Genomic DNA, 13,025 nt, shown 5'->3' with positions numbered 1-13,025 from the left:
ATAACAAGAGGGGAAAAATGACAGATGTGGTAGACAGCAGCTGAAATATTTGATTTTTGGCATTGTTCCATTCCCTTTGAAAGGATCCTGATAACAAGTAAAATTGTTGATGATTATATTTAATGGAGTTCCATTCTGTGGACTAAGCTTTATGGGAGTTGTTCGGGTTAGAAATTAAGGGGAAACAAGTGTGCCGTGTATCTTGGCAACTGAAGATGAACACTCCTTTGAAGTTCTCAGAAGTTTAGGATGCATTCAAAATTTACTGTGGAGAGGCTGAGGATGATCTCATATGTTTTATAACTTTTGTAGCTATTCTATAGTGGATTTAAATGTGTTCATACTATTTTGAAAGACTTGGTTTATGGGATCATAAACCTTTATGTGCATTACCTAGTGGATGGACTTGGTGAAAAGCAGGGAATTTTGCTAGCTACTACTATGTTTTAACAATGTAGCTCATTTATAAACATTGTGTGTGTGTGTGTGTGTGTGTGTGTGTGTGATATTTACCAGGTGCCAGGCATTTTTCAAGGCATTTGAAAATAATTCCATTTCTATAACACACCAGGAGCAAACACTATTGTCTCCATTTTATAAATGAGGATGGTGACAGGAAAGATATGAAGTGACTTTCCTGCAGGGACACAGCTAGAAAGGGGTAGAACTCAGTGAAATACTGTTAAGTTGTATCATGTATTGAAGTCTGGTGAGATTTTTAAAAAAGTGTTGACAACAGAAGGGTTGGCCAAGACCATTTTGAATAGACATGTCAAATGCTGTGTACATCCTTTGCTTGACAAAGAAGCTTTGCATTCTGAGTGCACCTTGTTTTGGTGGCATCGAGGCAACAGTCTAGGCATATAAACACAACACTCCCCAGTTTGAAGTTATGGAATAGAAAAGGGTAATCTGGACAATGGGACAGAACTAACACAAAATGGAGATGAACTGCTGGCAAACCCTAGCCCCGTGAATACTTTGAAAGCTCTTAGTTGATGAGTTCAAAGTTGTTGCAATAAACCCAGGATTGTGTACTAAGAACTACTTTTTTCAGCTCATAAACTCACAAAAGCAAAACATAATGTGGTCCCATTTTCTAAATTTATCCTCCTAAAGGCAGTGGAATGAATTTAGTGAAAGTTTGTTGGCTATTCTCCTCATGTGCTGGACCATAACCATGGCCAAATTGAGGCTCTTCTGAAACTTATTTTTACCTGCAATGGGGTGGATGGACAATGGACACTTTTTTCAAGCCCCCATTTTTCTTTGTTTTTATATCAGCTCTCCTGAATTGTCTTGAGTAATTCAAATACAGACCACTTTGTTGCACACAAGGAATATGAAGGAGTAAATAGGTGACAAGAAAGAAGTTAGAGATGGAGTGATGATGCAGGAGAAGGGGAATATAGAGAGCCCAGAGGAGGGATGCAGTGATTTTCCACCTGCTATGCATCCAGGCTCTACACAAATGTAGAACATCTCACAAATGATCCAATAGCAAGCCCTGGAAACCAGACCTCATAGACACTCATTCCCTGTTGCTATTAATGGATGCAAGTGATAATTAATGCTCTCTATTCACGTCTCAGTGTGATTTTTTTTTCAGTGAATCATTTCAAAATTTTTTTTTTTTTATTGTTGCTTACACTGTATTGTGTAGTACAGTTTTATAGGCGCTGGGGATTCCCCCCACCCCTCCCCATACCCCTCCCCCCATGGTGGATTCCTCCACCTTGCTGCATAACCATAGTTCAAGTTCAGTTGAGATTCATTTCTTGCAAACACATGCCTAGCATAAAGTTCAGCGTCTTATTGTCCAGATAAGTTCAGTGGCCTCCTGGGGAGACCTTCTATGGTCTGAAGATAGGTCTAACAGAGTAAAGATCCGGTCGGTTAAAAGCCCCAACAAGGCCTCAGTATCAATATACAACATTATGGAATTAATTGACATAGTATTGGGTAAACAATATGTTAAAAATAATGCAAGTTCCATTCTTCGAAACATCTGGGTTGAGACAGCATCAATGACACGTTCAAAAAATAACAAACAACCAAACAATAAATTACAGGTTAAATCAAGGCGAACATGTGGTATCTAATCTTTTGGGATTCACTCATTTCCCTTAGCATTATAGTTTCCAGTTGTGCCCATTTAGCCACAAAGAACTGCATTTTGTTTTTTTTAACAGCTGAGTAGTATTCCATGGAGTAGATGAACCAAAGCTTTCTTATCCAATCTTCTATTGATGGGCATTTCGGTTGCTTCCATGTTTTTGCAATTACTGATTGTGCTGCAATGAACATGGGGATGCATGTTGGTTTGTCGTAAAACAGGTGTTTTGGATATATTCCTAGGAGTGCTATTGCTGGGTCATATGGCATGCAGATTCCGAGTTGTTTGAGTGTTCTCCAGACATCATTTCAAAATTTAACAGAGGTGTTACCCTAAGAAACTGAGCTCAATTGAAGTTCTCTGTTCCCTCTTCACTCTCAGCTTTCCTGTCTTGCATATGTATTTAGATAGTGTGTGCTTTTTGTTAGGTATTGTAAGGTATCTACAGGTGATGGGAGGTGTGTAAAAGAATGTGTATAGATTATATGTAAATGTTATGATGTTAAGAGACTGAGCATCAATAGATCTGGGTATGCATGGGGTATAGAAGGGAGCCAGTTATCCATGGATACAGAGGAAAGAATGTACCTGCTACCTCAAATATAAATCACAGTATTTCTCATAAATGCCCAAACACTAACATATACTTATGGCTTAAGCAATAAATGCTTGCTTTTCAAGCATATAATCTTTGACATAAATGACGTGACTGAACCAATTCTTGCAGTTTTGTTTTACACCATTAAAGTGTGTTTCATTTCTCCTCCTAAGGCAGTTTATATATCCGCATATAGATGTTTCTTGTTGATTGACATCCAAATCTGACAGCTGTCAAAGCAGTGCCACAGCTGTACTTGATTTTCTCAGCCTTTTCATCCTCACTACGTGAGAGCTGCTCAAGTCAATGTCACACTTCCAACTTGAAATTGAGTGTGTGTTATTCTTGAGAGCACTAACACTGCCTTGGAACAGCAGTGTATGAGAGCCTTTGGGTGGTACCCAGTCATGTCGGGCTTCTAGGTTCCTGCCAGTCTGATGAGAAATACCTCACTGTGGTTTGAATTTGAACTTCTGTAGTTGCAAATCACCAAAAGACCTCATGCTTACTAAATATCATCCTGTCAAGTGTCCAGCAAGGTCTCAAAATAGCTAGTCTGAACTGTCCTTGCCTCCCCAGCATCATGATATAATTACACTACTGAGTCATCGTTCTTGAAGTCCGATGATAGGATGCTGAGTTGTTTGTCCCAGGTCAAAGAAGTCATAGTAGGTTTCTCATCTTTTGGTGTGTTAAACAAGTATAGCATTAGGTTACCACTCAGGAAAACAACTATAGTGTAGACATGCTATGGCGTAACAGTTTCTGTTACCTTCCTAAATACTAGAGAAAATTTTTTCCCAATTTATCAGTGAAAAATAGGGGAGAATTAATGTTCTTGAAATCCTTTGCACCACGCTGCCTCCTTTTCCCCTTCAGTGGGTGCTCATGGAGTACTTAAGTGTGCCTGGGTCATGGAGAGGTGACCAGGAGAGAGGCCCAGGCTAGGAAGTGATGTTACACAGCTCCATGTCTAGGGTCAGAAGTTCTGCACAGGAGTAAGGGGAGCTTTCTGGAAAGTGAGCAGTGCCCTGTTCTCTAGACCTGGGTAAAAAGTGCCTGGCTCTGCAGGTGTGGGTGGTATAGAGATGCTGACAGGAGGGACCACATTTTGAGAATCACTGCTTTAGGTTAATTTCCCACAGTCAGGGAGATGATGCACAGGAGAGAGCTGTTGGATTGTATCAGAGAGGGTCCCTGCGTGTACTGCAATCCACCGTCCGGCTGGGCGCGTGTGGGGATGACTTGTGTTTTTTTGTCCTTTTCAGGCTGTCTCATTGTTTCAGAAAGCTTGTCTTTAAGTATTAAGGACAAGACTAAGACAGAGAAAAGCTTCAGAGCCTTCAGAAGGAGTCGGTTAAGAACAGATGGTTCTTGTTTTGTTTCTCAGTTTCTGATGCGTATGAATTTATTGGTTGAAAAAATTAAATAGTGATATCATTTAATTTGAAATAAACAATTCATCTCATCTAAACAACCTTATTCCAAGAGTTTACAAGTTCACATCTAAAACATCACACATGAATTATGAAATGTCTCTCATTTATGTAAATATGAGAGTAATTTCAGAAACTGTAAAAAAAATAGAGTTAAAAGATAAGTTCCATACTGTAGTAATAATATAGGGGAATGCAGTGGGGGGGAGAGGAGCAGAGGAGGCAAGGTGGTAAGGGAAATCCCAGGGCCTATGGAACTGTATCATAAAATGACAATAAAAAAGAAGGAAAATGAAAAAAAAAAAGTTCTGCTTGTACAAAAAAAAAAGTGAGAACCATGGAATTCATGCCTAGTATGTAATATGTGTGCTCCGTGAACTTTTCCAGGGTGCTTTGTGTGCGTGGATTTCAAACTTACAAGATGGTTCTTATTTGAAATTTGAGATTTTATGATTCTCTCAATGGTATCAGCGCATGCTACCAATGTTAGGATGCACTGTTTTCAGTTCTTTTGGAGCACCAAGCTTGGCAAAAGGCAGTGTTGTCCAAATGGACATATTCCATTTCCATTGCTTTTCTTAAGAGGAAAAAATACATACTCAAAAGTCACTGTGTTTATATATGTGTGAATATAAAAATTGAAAAACCATCACCTAAAAATTATACAAGATAGTGTCACTCTCTTTATAAGCTGACTTTTTGTAAACAACTAGTCTTGCATAAGATAATCTATTTGAAGTGTCCTAATTAGAAAATTTGCTTAATTTAAGTTTGGTCTTATTTTTTCTATTTCTAAAAACAGATTTGTGCACTGTGGCATTTAACAGAAATTTAAGTTTAACACTCAGTTTCTTTTGAACTGACTGTGCTCAGAATTAAATGGAATGTCTTGCTGTGGTCTGCTTTGTATTGTCTCTAAAGATTTTGCCTGAACATATATGAAAAATAATGGAATGAGTGCCAAAAACAACCTGGAGGAGAGGGAAATAAAGAAGGATCAAAGTTTCAAAATATTATGTAAAGGAAGTAATCAAATGCACCATTTCCTTTGGTGTTGATCTTCTCGTTCTGGCTCCCCACCCCCTGGCCTCCCTGAAGTGTTCTGAAGCCTGGGGCCCCTGGGACCTGCCAGACAGTGGCCGTAACGACCCGACACACAACACCAGCCCTGCGTATCCCTCACGGCATTGGACAAAGAGGAACAACGACTGCATGTAATACTTAACCTTGTCTACTTGTTCTTGGGAAGAACTTGTTCTTGAAATCAGACATGCAGACACCCTTTCCTTCTCCTCGTGACTGTTACAAGTCAAGTTCATTAGCCATAACACCTGTCAGGGTTTCTTCAGGGTGTACAGTGGGTGACACAAGGAGTCGCAGAATTGGAGCAGAGGAGGGGGAAGAATGTGAAACAACGTACAAGAGAGTGAAACAAGTTACGGATGCTCAGCAGATGTTAGTTCTGTCTGCTTCTGTCCCACAATGGTCTTCGCTGTGTCTTTGCCGGTGTGAATTAAGCATGTTCCTGGTGTGGGCTCACGTTGCTTAGTGCCATCCTTTAAAGGGCTGAATCTGATATGCTGCTAGTCTTTTGATCTAGTTCCTACCTTCTAGTCATCCCCACCTAAAAAGACAACATTAAGCAAAGAGATACAGAGGTAGTCGTGAATGTATTTATTTGGTGTCCAGCAAATATGAATATGATGTAGAAATAGATTTTTAAAGAAAACTCACCTGTGGGGAAAAGGCTGATTTTGGTAGCCAAAGTGAGAGATGTCACACGTGCCGAGTGCTTTCAAGAGACAATGAGTAAATTGGCAAGCACAGTAGTTGATGCTTTTCTGTCTTGCCTTCTTGAGTCGTTGCCTGTCACCATCCCCTACCCCCCATCTTCTTGGTGTCCAAAATTTGCTGCTCACTTGTCACTTCCAATATAGTACCCAGGAAGTGAGTAAATGAATTGTGTACAACTGAGTGAACAGATGACTAACAGGCTTGCTCCACCGTGTGTGCGTCTTTCTGTCTGTCTAACAGGCTTGCTGCATTGTGTGTGTGTGTGTGTGCATCAACAGGCTTGTTCCAGCATGTGAGTGTGTGTGTCTGTCTGTCTCTATATTGTTCCAATTTTAGTGTATGTGCTGCTGAAGCAAGCCCCTGTCTGTCTCTAATAGCCTTGCTCCACTGTGTGTGTGTGTGTGTGTGTATACTACAGCTGTGTGAGTCCTCCTGAAGAAAAATCATGTCTGTGGAGGCCAAGTGAGGAGGGACTCCTCCCAGGAACAATGTCTGGAGACCTCAGCCTTCATTGCTTCTGTGTGTTATTTGCTTTTTCCATTAAGTGAAGAAACAAGGCTTCATGGACCCTCAGCATGTCATGAATTTATTGCATCTAAACTGTGAAAAGCCACTAGGTCACCTGCTTTAATGAAGTCACCAGTCAGGAATGGCTGCAGAAAGGCTACACCCTGCGTGTATGTTAGAAGTACCATGTATGCATGTATGCAAAGACAGAAATGAGACCCTAGAATGCATGACAGAATATCCTTGAATTAGTATACTGTAGTTTTAGATGAGACATGCACCACCATGAGATTTTTGTAGGTGCACTTCTGACTACCAAATTCTTACTCAAACCCCAAAATAGGGTCCTGTTGACTTGAGTCATACATAAAGCAACTGCATACTACATAAAGCAACTGAAGTAATTATTAGAAATATATTGTAGTATATGACGTTTTGGAATATGTGTTAGACACTTGATATTGTGATGAGATTTTTCAAAAGCTTTGTCATTTTCTCTTCAAAATGTCCCAGCAAGGTAAAGAACAATTGTGTGAGACCCTGCCTGTTAGAACTGTCATGCTAAGGACTTGGGGTTCTCTGACTGCACAGTGCCTGAGTGTAGTCCAAGCTCAAAGGGGTCAACCATGGCAGCATTGGGACTCTAACTCCAGCAGTCACCCTGAACTCCAGTGTTCTTTTCTTGACACTTCATTGTCCTTAAGATTCTCTTTAGACTTGTCTCTTTACCTAACGTATTTCTGGGGACTTATTAGGACAGGATAAAGAATAATGCTACATAAAAAGGGAGTGTATTAACTACTAGAATCACCATGCCAACCACACCTCCTCAGACTTCACTAGCATGCTGTCCAAGACCCGTCAGTTGCCTGTGCTGCATCCTCCTATTGTATCTCCCACCACTCTTTCTTACCTAGTCAGGTTGGACAAATCTCATACAAGACAGAGCTTGCCCACTCTCTTGAAATGCCATTTGTGTCACTGATTTTCACTCATTAAGCCAGGCCCAAGTTTGATCCCACCCCTCTTAATAAATCTTGCTTGACCACTGCCCCAGTCACCTCACTGTTCCCAGAAACTATAGCTTTTAGGATCTTGGTATTCATTTGCAGACTGTAGGCTAGACCAGCTCCCTCTGGAGTTGCTATTTGCAGGTGTCACTTTGTTGTACACATAGTCTCATACACACAGAGTAGGTGTTTGATAGTTTTTTAATTGCTCGTGGGGACAATTGGCTTTTTAGAGTTTCCCTATCACATTCATTTTTCTCCTATTCTGTCATACACATCTGATTTCATAGCCCATGAGATCCTTGGACAGAAGGAAAGAAAAATCACATGAGGTTCGAAGTAAATGTGGTTTTTATTTTGTTTTGCACATCTCTCTTCTCATCTTTCTCCATGCCTAGGGCACTGATGAGGCAGTATTTCCGGAGTCTGGGTCATTTTTTTTTTTTGGTTAATGTTGGTTGTTTTTTAGTTCAGTGATTGTGTGGCCAGCACATTGATTTGGAGAATATCAGATCATTCAGTTCACCCTGAGATTCCTTGCTAGGTTGGAAGAACACCGAGTACTCAGATATCTTGAGAAAGACAGTCCTCTCTAGAGGATGTTCCAACCAGGTTTGGGGGTAAGTTTTACCAGTTTTGAGCCTCTCCGTGTGGGGCCTTCACTTAAGACAACTGATGTTGGTCAGACTGAAAGAATTTGCTCAGTGTTATCAAGAATCTTATTAAAATATGGTGCTTAAGAAAATAAACACAGATATGAAAGAGATAATTAGATGCAGTGTTAGGGTAAGACAATGTCAAAATACTTGGGAAAGCTGCTGTCTGCAATAACAATAACACCTAATATTGTTGCTAAGGCATTTACAAAGAAGTGTTTCAGAACAGTGGGCAAATTATGCTTGAGGAAATATTTTTTCCTTTTGTAAAAAAAAAGAAAAAAGTGTGCTACTCACTGTTATTTGTTGTTTCCTTCAGTTTGTATCATAAACCATAGCTTGAGCCAGATTTTCCAGAAAATTGCAGAAGTTAGGCAAACTTAAGGACTCCTTTGCATAATTCTATTTGAATGTGATTGTCTTTCTTACACTGCAGCCAATGTAAACCTGAGCAAATCTGCCTATCAGTTTAGAGAAGGGAAAGAACATTTTGTTTCTAGTCCCCTTGACAGGCCCCACAGGTGTGTTGAAATTGGAAGTTCTTTGAAATAATGAACTGTGGAGTGAGGTTCAAGAGGATGTGGCAGAAGGCTGTGAGAAACATGAGTGCCGTAGTGATGTGGCCGACCGGGATGATACACGGGTGTCAAGGCCACCCTAACCTGGAAGGAGCTGTAAGTGGCATCCCACTTCACAGCTAGAATCCTACCATTTTGCTTCATTTTTTCCTGTCACTCAAGGATCGATAACTTAGTTAGTAGATGGTTCAGGTTGCCCCAACCACTGCTCTGTGCCCAGAGTGGAATTTTCCTCTTAGGCTTCTTGATCAGAGATCCCAAGCACTTGGAATCCAGAAATAGAAATGTTGGTTGGATATAGGTGATTCACACAGCTGACCAAAAGCATAGCCATCACTTGAGAACTTCCTAGAACTGCCAAGTTCTTGTCCCTTGTTATAAGCCCCACTGACTCAAACTCTGGGAATGGCTCTGAAGTTGGCTTTAAGGAGTTTCTGAGCAGTTCTCATGGGCGCTACCACACGTTCTAGCCCCAGACACTCAAGATGGTGTGAGTTAGCTTGGAGAGCACAGCTCTTCCCAAAGGCTTCATGCGATTTTAAATTTTAAAGGCTACAGCTACTGAGAAACTGTCAACTGAAAGCCAAAATTTCAGGGCTACTTATTTGCATTTCTTTTACATATACTTAGCCTTGCAAGTTTCAAAATTAATTTTTGCTTCCATCCTTCTGGTTGAAATTGGACAATGTTTATGGGAAGTTGCAATTCTTGTTTTCAAATTTCATCAAACTCTTCAAAGAAATGTAAATGCCCCCCCCCTTTTTTTTTTAACATTTTAAAGATGTACTGCATCTAAGGTTATTAAAACTTAAAGACCAAGACTTTGACAGTGTGTTGAATTATTAAGGACAAAACAAGAAATAATTTAAAGATGATAGGGTATGCAAAGCATGTACAAACCTTCCCTAAGTGACTTCCCAGGGAACAAATTTGGGGAAATTGAGTAAAGAGTTTATTTGTTTAAGAATGCATGAGCATTATTTTGAAGTCCTTATTTTAATAAAGCAGTATTTAAAAAAAAATCAAGATGGGGTAATATGGAGAATGCCAACCGTAAAGACGAGGGCAGTGACCGAGGGTTGGAGTCCAAGTCCCCAAAGCCTTTGACTCACTCCTGCTTCCTTCCTCGAAGATTTTGTTCTATTGGCTGTTTCTGTCCTAGACCTTGCCTTCTCTTTGGCAGCTTTGCATGTATAAAACATACTGCAGCACTCCTGTTGGTTATGGTCAGTCTCTCACTGCCCACAAGGTACCCAGATTTCTTGAAAGAATTGTCCATGTTCACTGTTGCATCAGAATCATTTCTGTCCCTGGCCCACCCTCCCTACACTTTTGAAATAATTCTTGGGGTCAACAAAAAACCCTTTCACTGTGTGCAATGTCCTTGTTTCTCCCAGAAGCCTTCTGTGCTGGCCCATTTTCTGTTTTTCAGGGACCTTTTTTGCACAGTGCCCTGGTAGTTGTTCCCACACGACTGTCTCTTGCTCACTGCCCTTTGCTCCCTGGTGGCATGTCTCTTGGGATTGCATTCTCAGGTTCATTTCCCAAATGATTCATTTCCCAGAGCTGAGCTGATACAAAGCCGAGGTGCTCTGAAACCCAGAGCCAGGAGCCTGGAACCATTTCTGGATTTCCCACATGGGTGCAGGGTCCCAAGGACCTAGACCATCCTCTGCTGCTTTCCCAGATCAGAAGCACAGAGCTGAATCAAAAATCAAAGCCAGAACACAAACCAGTGTCTACATGGGATGCTGTTGTCATGGGGCAGAGGATTTAGTTCATTGTGCCAGGGTACTGGCCTCAAATTTACTGCACTGAAGGTAGAATTTCTTGCGAACTTTTCATTCTGAGAAACCTAAAGATATCCTGTAGCATTTTGTTCATGATAGCTTGGCTTGGATTGGTAGAAATGGCCCATGACCTTATCTGATGGCTTTTCATCTGCTTTCTCATTCAAATCTGAGCCAGGTAAGCACAGGGGGAGGAAATACTTGGCTCTCAGGAGCAGCCAGAATCGAGCCTGATGTAGCCAGTAAATGTTGCCGATGCAAAATAGAAGCAGCTCCACCAAAGAAGGGTTGGATCCTCTGCTGTGACCAGGTCCATGTGCTTTCCCAAAATCCTCTTGGAATTCCCTGCTGATCCCTGCTGTTGTGGGAAATGTCTCCTTAGGGGCTGGGGGCAAGATGTTTTCCATCCAGACTCATCAGCTGCTCACATAACTCATGAATATGTTTCTTCATTGTCACCACAATCAAGAATGAGGGAAAACTGCACTGAAAACACAGTTGTGTTGAAATCATGAATTAAATCCAAAATCATAGTTTTGCTACATCTCCGTATCAGAATTGAGGGGATTTTGTGTGAGTAATGCCTTGTAGAATTTGGCTCTAAATTTTCAGCTTGATAAAAAATTTTTGTTTGCTTAAAATAGTCGACTCCCCTCTGATGGAGCAATATTTGACTGCAAATGCAACCCAGGAGTTGAAGATTCACGACTCCACTTAGGACCGTAAAATCCACACTTCTGGCTGAGCCGTGAGGACAGATGGATTGAGTAAGTAACTGGGGAAGCTCAGTACACAGTTATCTTTCCAAGACAGAGCATTGCCGTCCTTTCATGACTGATGAAAACCAACCAAAATCTATGAACTTTTTAAAAACTTCTCATCTCAAAAGAGCAATTATGGACACAGAATGTACATAGCTAGAGTTGAGAGTCATCGTGCAAAACTGAATCCATTTGCTTCTGGTCTGTCAAAAGCACCTTAAAGACTTGATAGAACATGCTTCAGAAAAAGAAATAATGCTCATTTTAGTAAACAACCAAACATAACTCAGAATCCCAGAGAAAGGGTCTCTTCCACCAGAACCATGTCTATCCAGCCAAGAATTTTGAATTGAAGTGTACTGAGTCTTAAAGTCCACCTTATTTCCTTCATGTGATTTTGTCTGCTGGTTAGTATGTATGTGTGAAAAAGACAGACAGACTGATCTGTATCCCTTCCTTTGTGGATACCTTGACCTTCATCTAAAATTTACATTGCAGGAAATTACTTACTGACATTTCTAATACATATTTAGTGCTTAAGTCATTGTAACCTAGAAACGTATCTCTGTTGATAGGCCAGTTTGCATTCAGTCCCAATAATGATGTGGATGGTACAAGTTCTATGCACCGTCTTTGGAAAAGGCATATGTTGGCTTGCACAAGAGATGGAGCAGGACTGGCCCAGCAATTTTTTTTAAAATTGCATTTCATTTCATAACATCGTTTCATAGGCTCTGATGTTCTCCCATCCCCTCCCCGTGCCTTTCCCCCATGGTGGATTGCTCCACCTTATTGCAGTATTACAGTTCAAATCCAGTCTTGTTTCTTTCATTGTAAGCATGTGCCATGCATAGAGTCCAGCATCTTATTGTCCAGCTCAATTCAACAGTTTCTTGAGGAGACCAACTCTGGTCTGAAGGCATAGCTGGCAGAATATCATTCCGACCAATTAAAAGCCATAACATAACATCAACAACAGTGTCCATTATGGGGTTAATTAACATTGTATTGAGTGACTGATATGTTAGAAAATGCGTGACCCAGCAATTTTAACTATCAGTGTGGGCCTAGGCTGAGATCAGCTCAGATGAAGTTTCTCTGGGGATCCTCCGAACTGAACCGTTGGACTCAGAACTCCAACCGTGGGGAGAATTGCAGGATCTATGGACTGACCATGGAGTGCATGTGTCAAAACTGGGTCTCAGTGGCTAAGGCAGAGCAGTGGATGGCATGCCCAAATGCACAGGAAGATATGGCAGTCCATTAGGGCCTGCAAAGAACATCTGGTACCATAGCAGAGGAAGGAGGGCAAAACAAATTTTACGATGATCCCAACCAAGCGTTGACAGCAAATATCTGGACTAATGGAGACTCTAAGCTGTACTATGTCAACCAATGGATCTTGGAAGGATTTCCTTAACTTTGGATTGGTGAGATTGACAGCATTTCAGAACTATCGAAACCACTTACTCAGAACACTAGGAGAATGCTGCACTTCAGGGACCCTGGGATGACATCAGGTGGCCATTCCCCATCCCCAGGTGCTGAGGCGGTTGGGAGGCTAGGTGCAGCTTCTCCCCTTAACTCCTCCTTTCTGCCAGATACAGGAGGAAGAAAAAGAAATTTTGGAAACAGTAATCTCACCCACTTTCCCTGATCCTCATGCTTTTCCTACCCTGATCAACCATATAAACATCATCAAAAATAAAAATAAATTTAAAAATTTAATATATTAATCTGTGAAGATAAAGAACAGCCTTATACAGTAGTGCATCAGAG

General features: G+C 40.9%; 1 protein-coding gene across 1 annotated transcript in view; it reads left to right on the top strand.

Moving 5' to 3' along the window:
• The window catches only part of CCBE1 (collagen and calcium binding EGF domains 1), a 196,007-nt gene that overhangs the window by 116,742 nt on the left and 66,240 nt on the right, over positions 1–13,025 (top strand). The gene's annotated exons all lie outside the window — the stretch shown is intronic.

Source organism: Ochotona curzoniae, unplaced genomic scaffold (assembly GCF_017591425.1).
Source record: "Ochotona curzoniae isolate NIBS_2020 unplaced genomic scaffold, NIBS_Ocur_1.0 contig_43, whole genome shotgun sequence".
In the NCBI taxonomy this organism is placed as follows: Eukaryota; Metazoa; Chordata; class Mammalia; order Lagomorpha; family Ochotonidae; genus Ochotona; species Ochotona curzoniae.
This window is presented reverse-complemented; position numbering and strand designations above follow the sequence as displayed.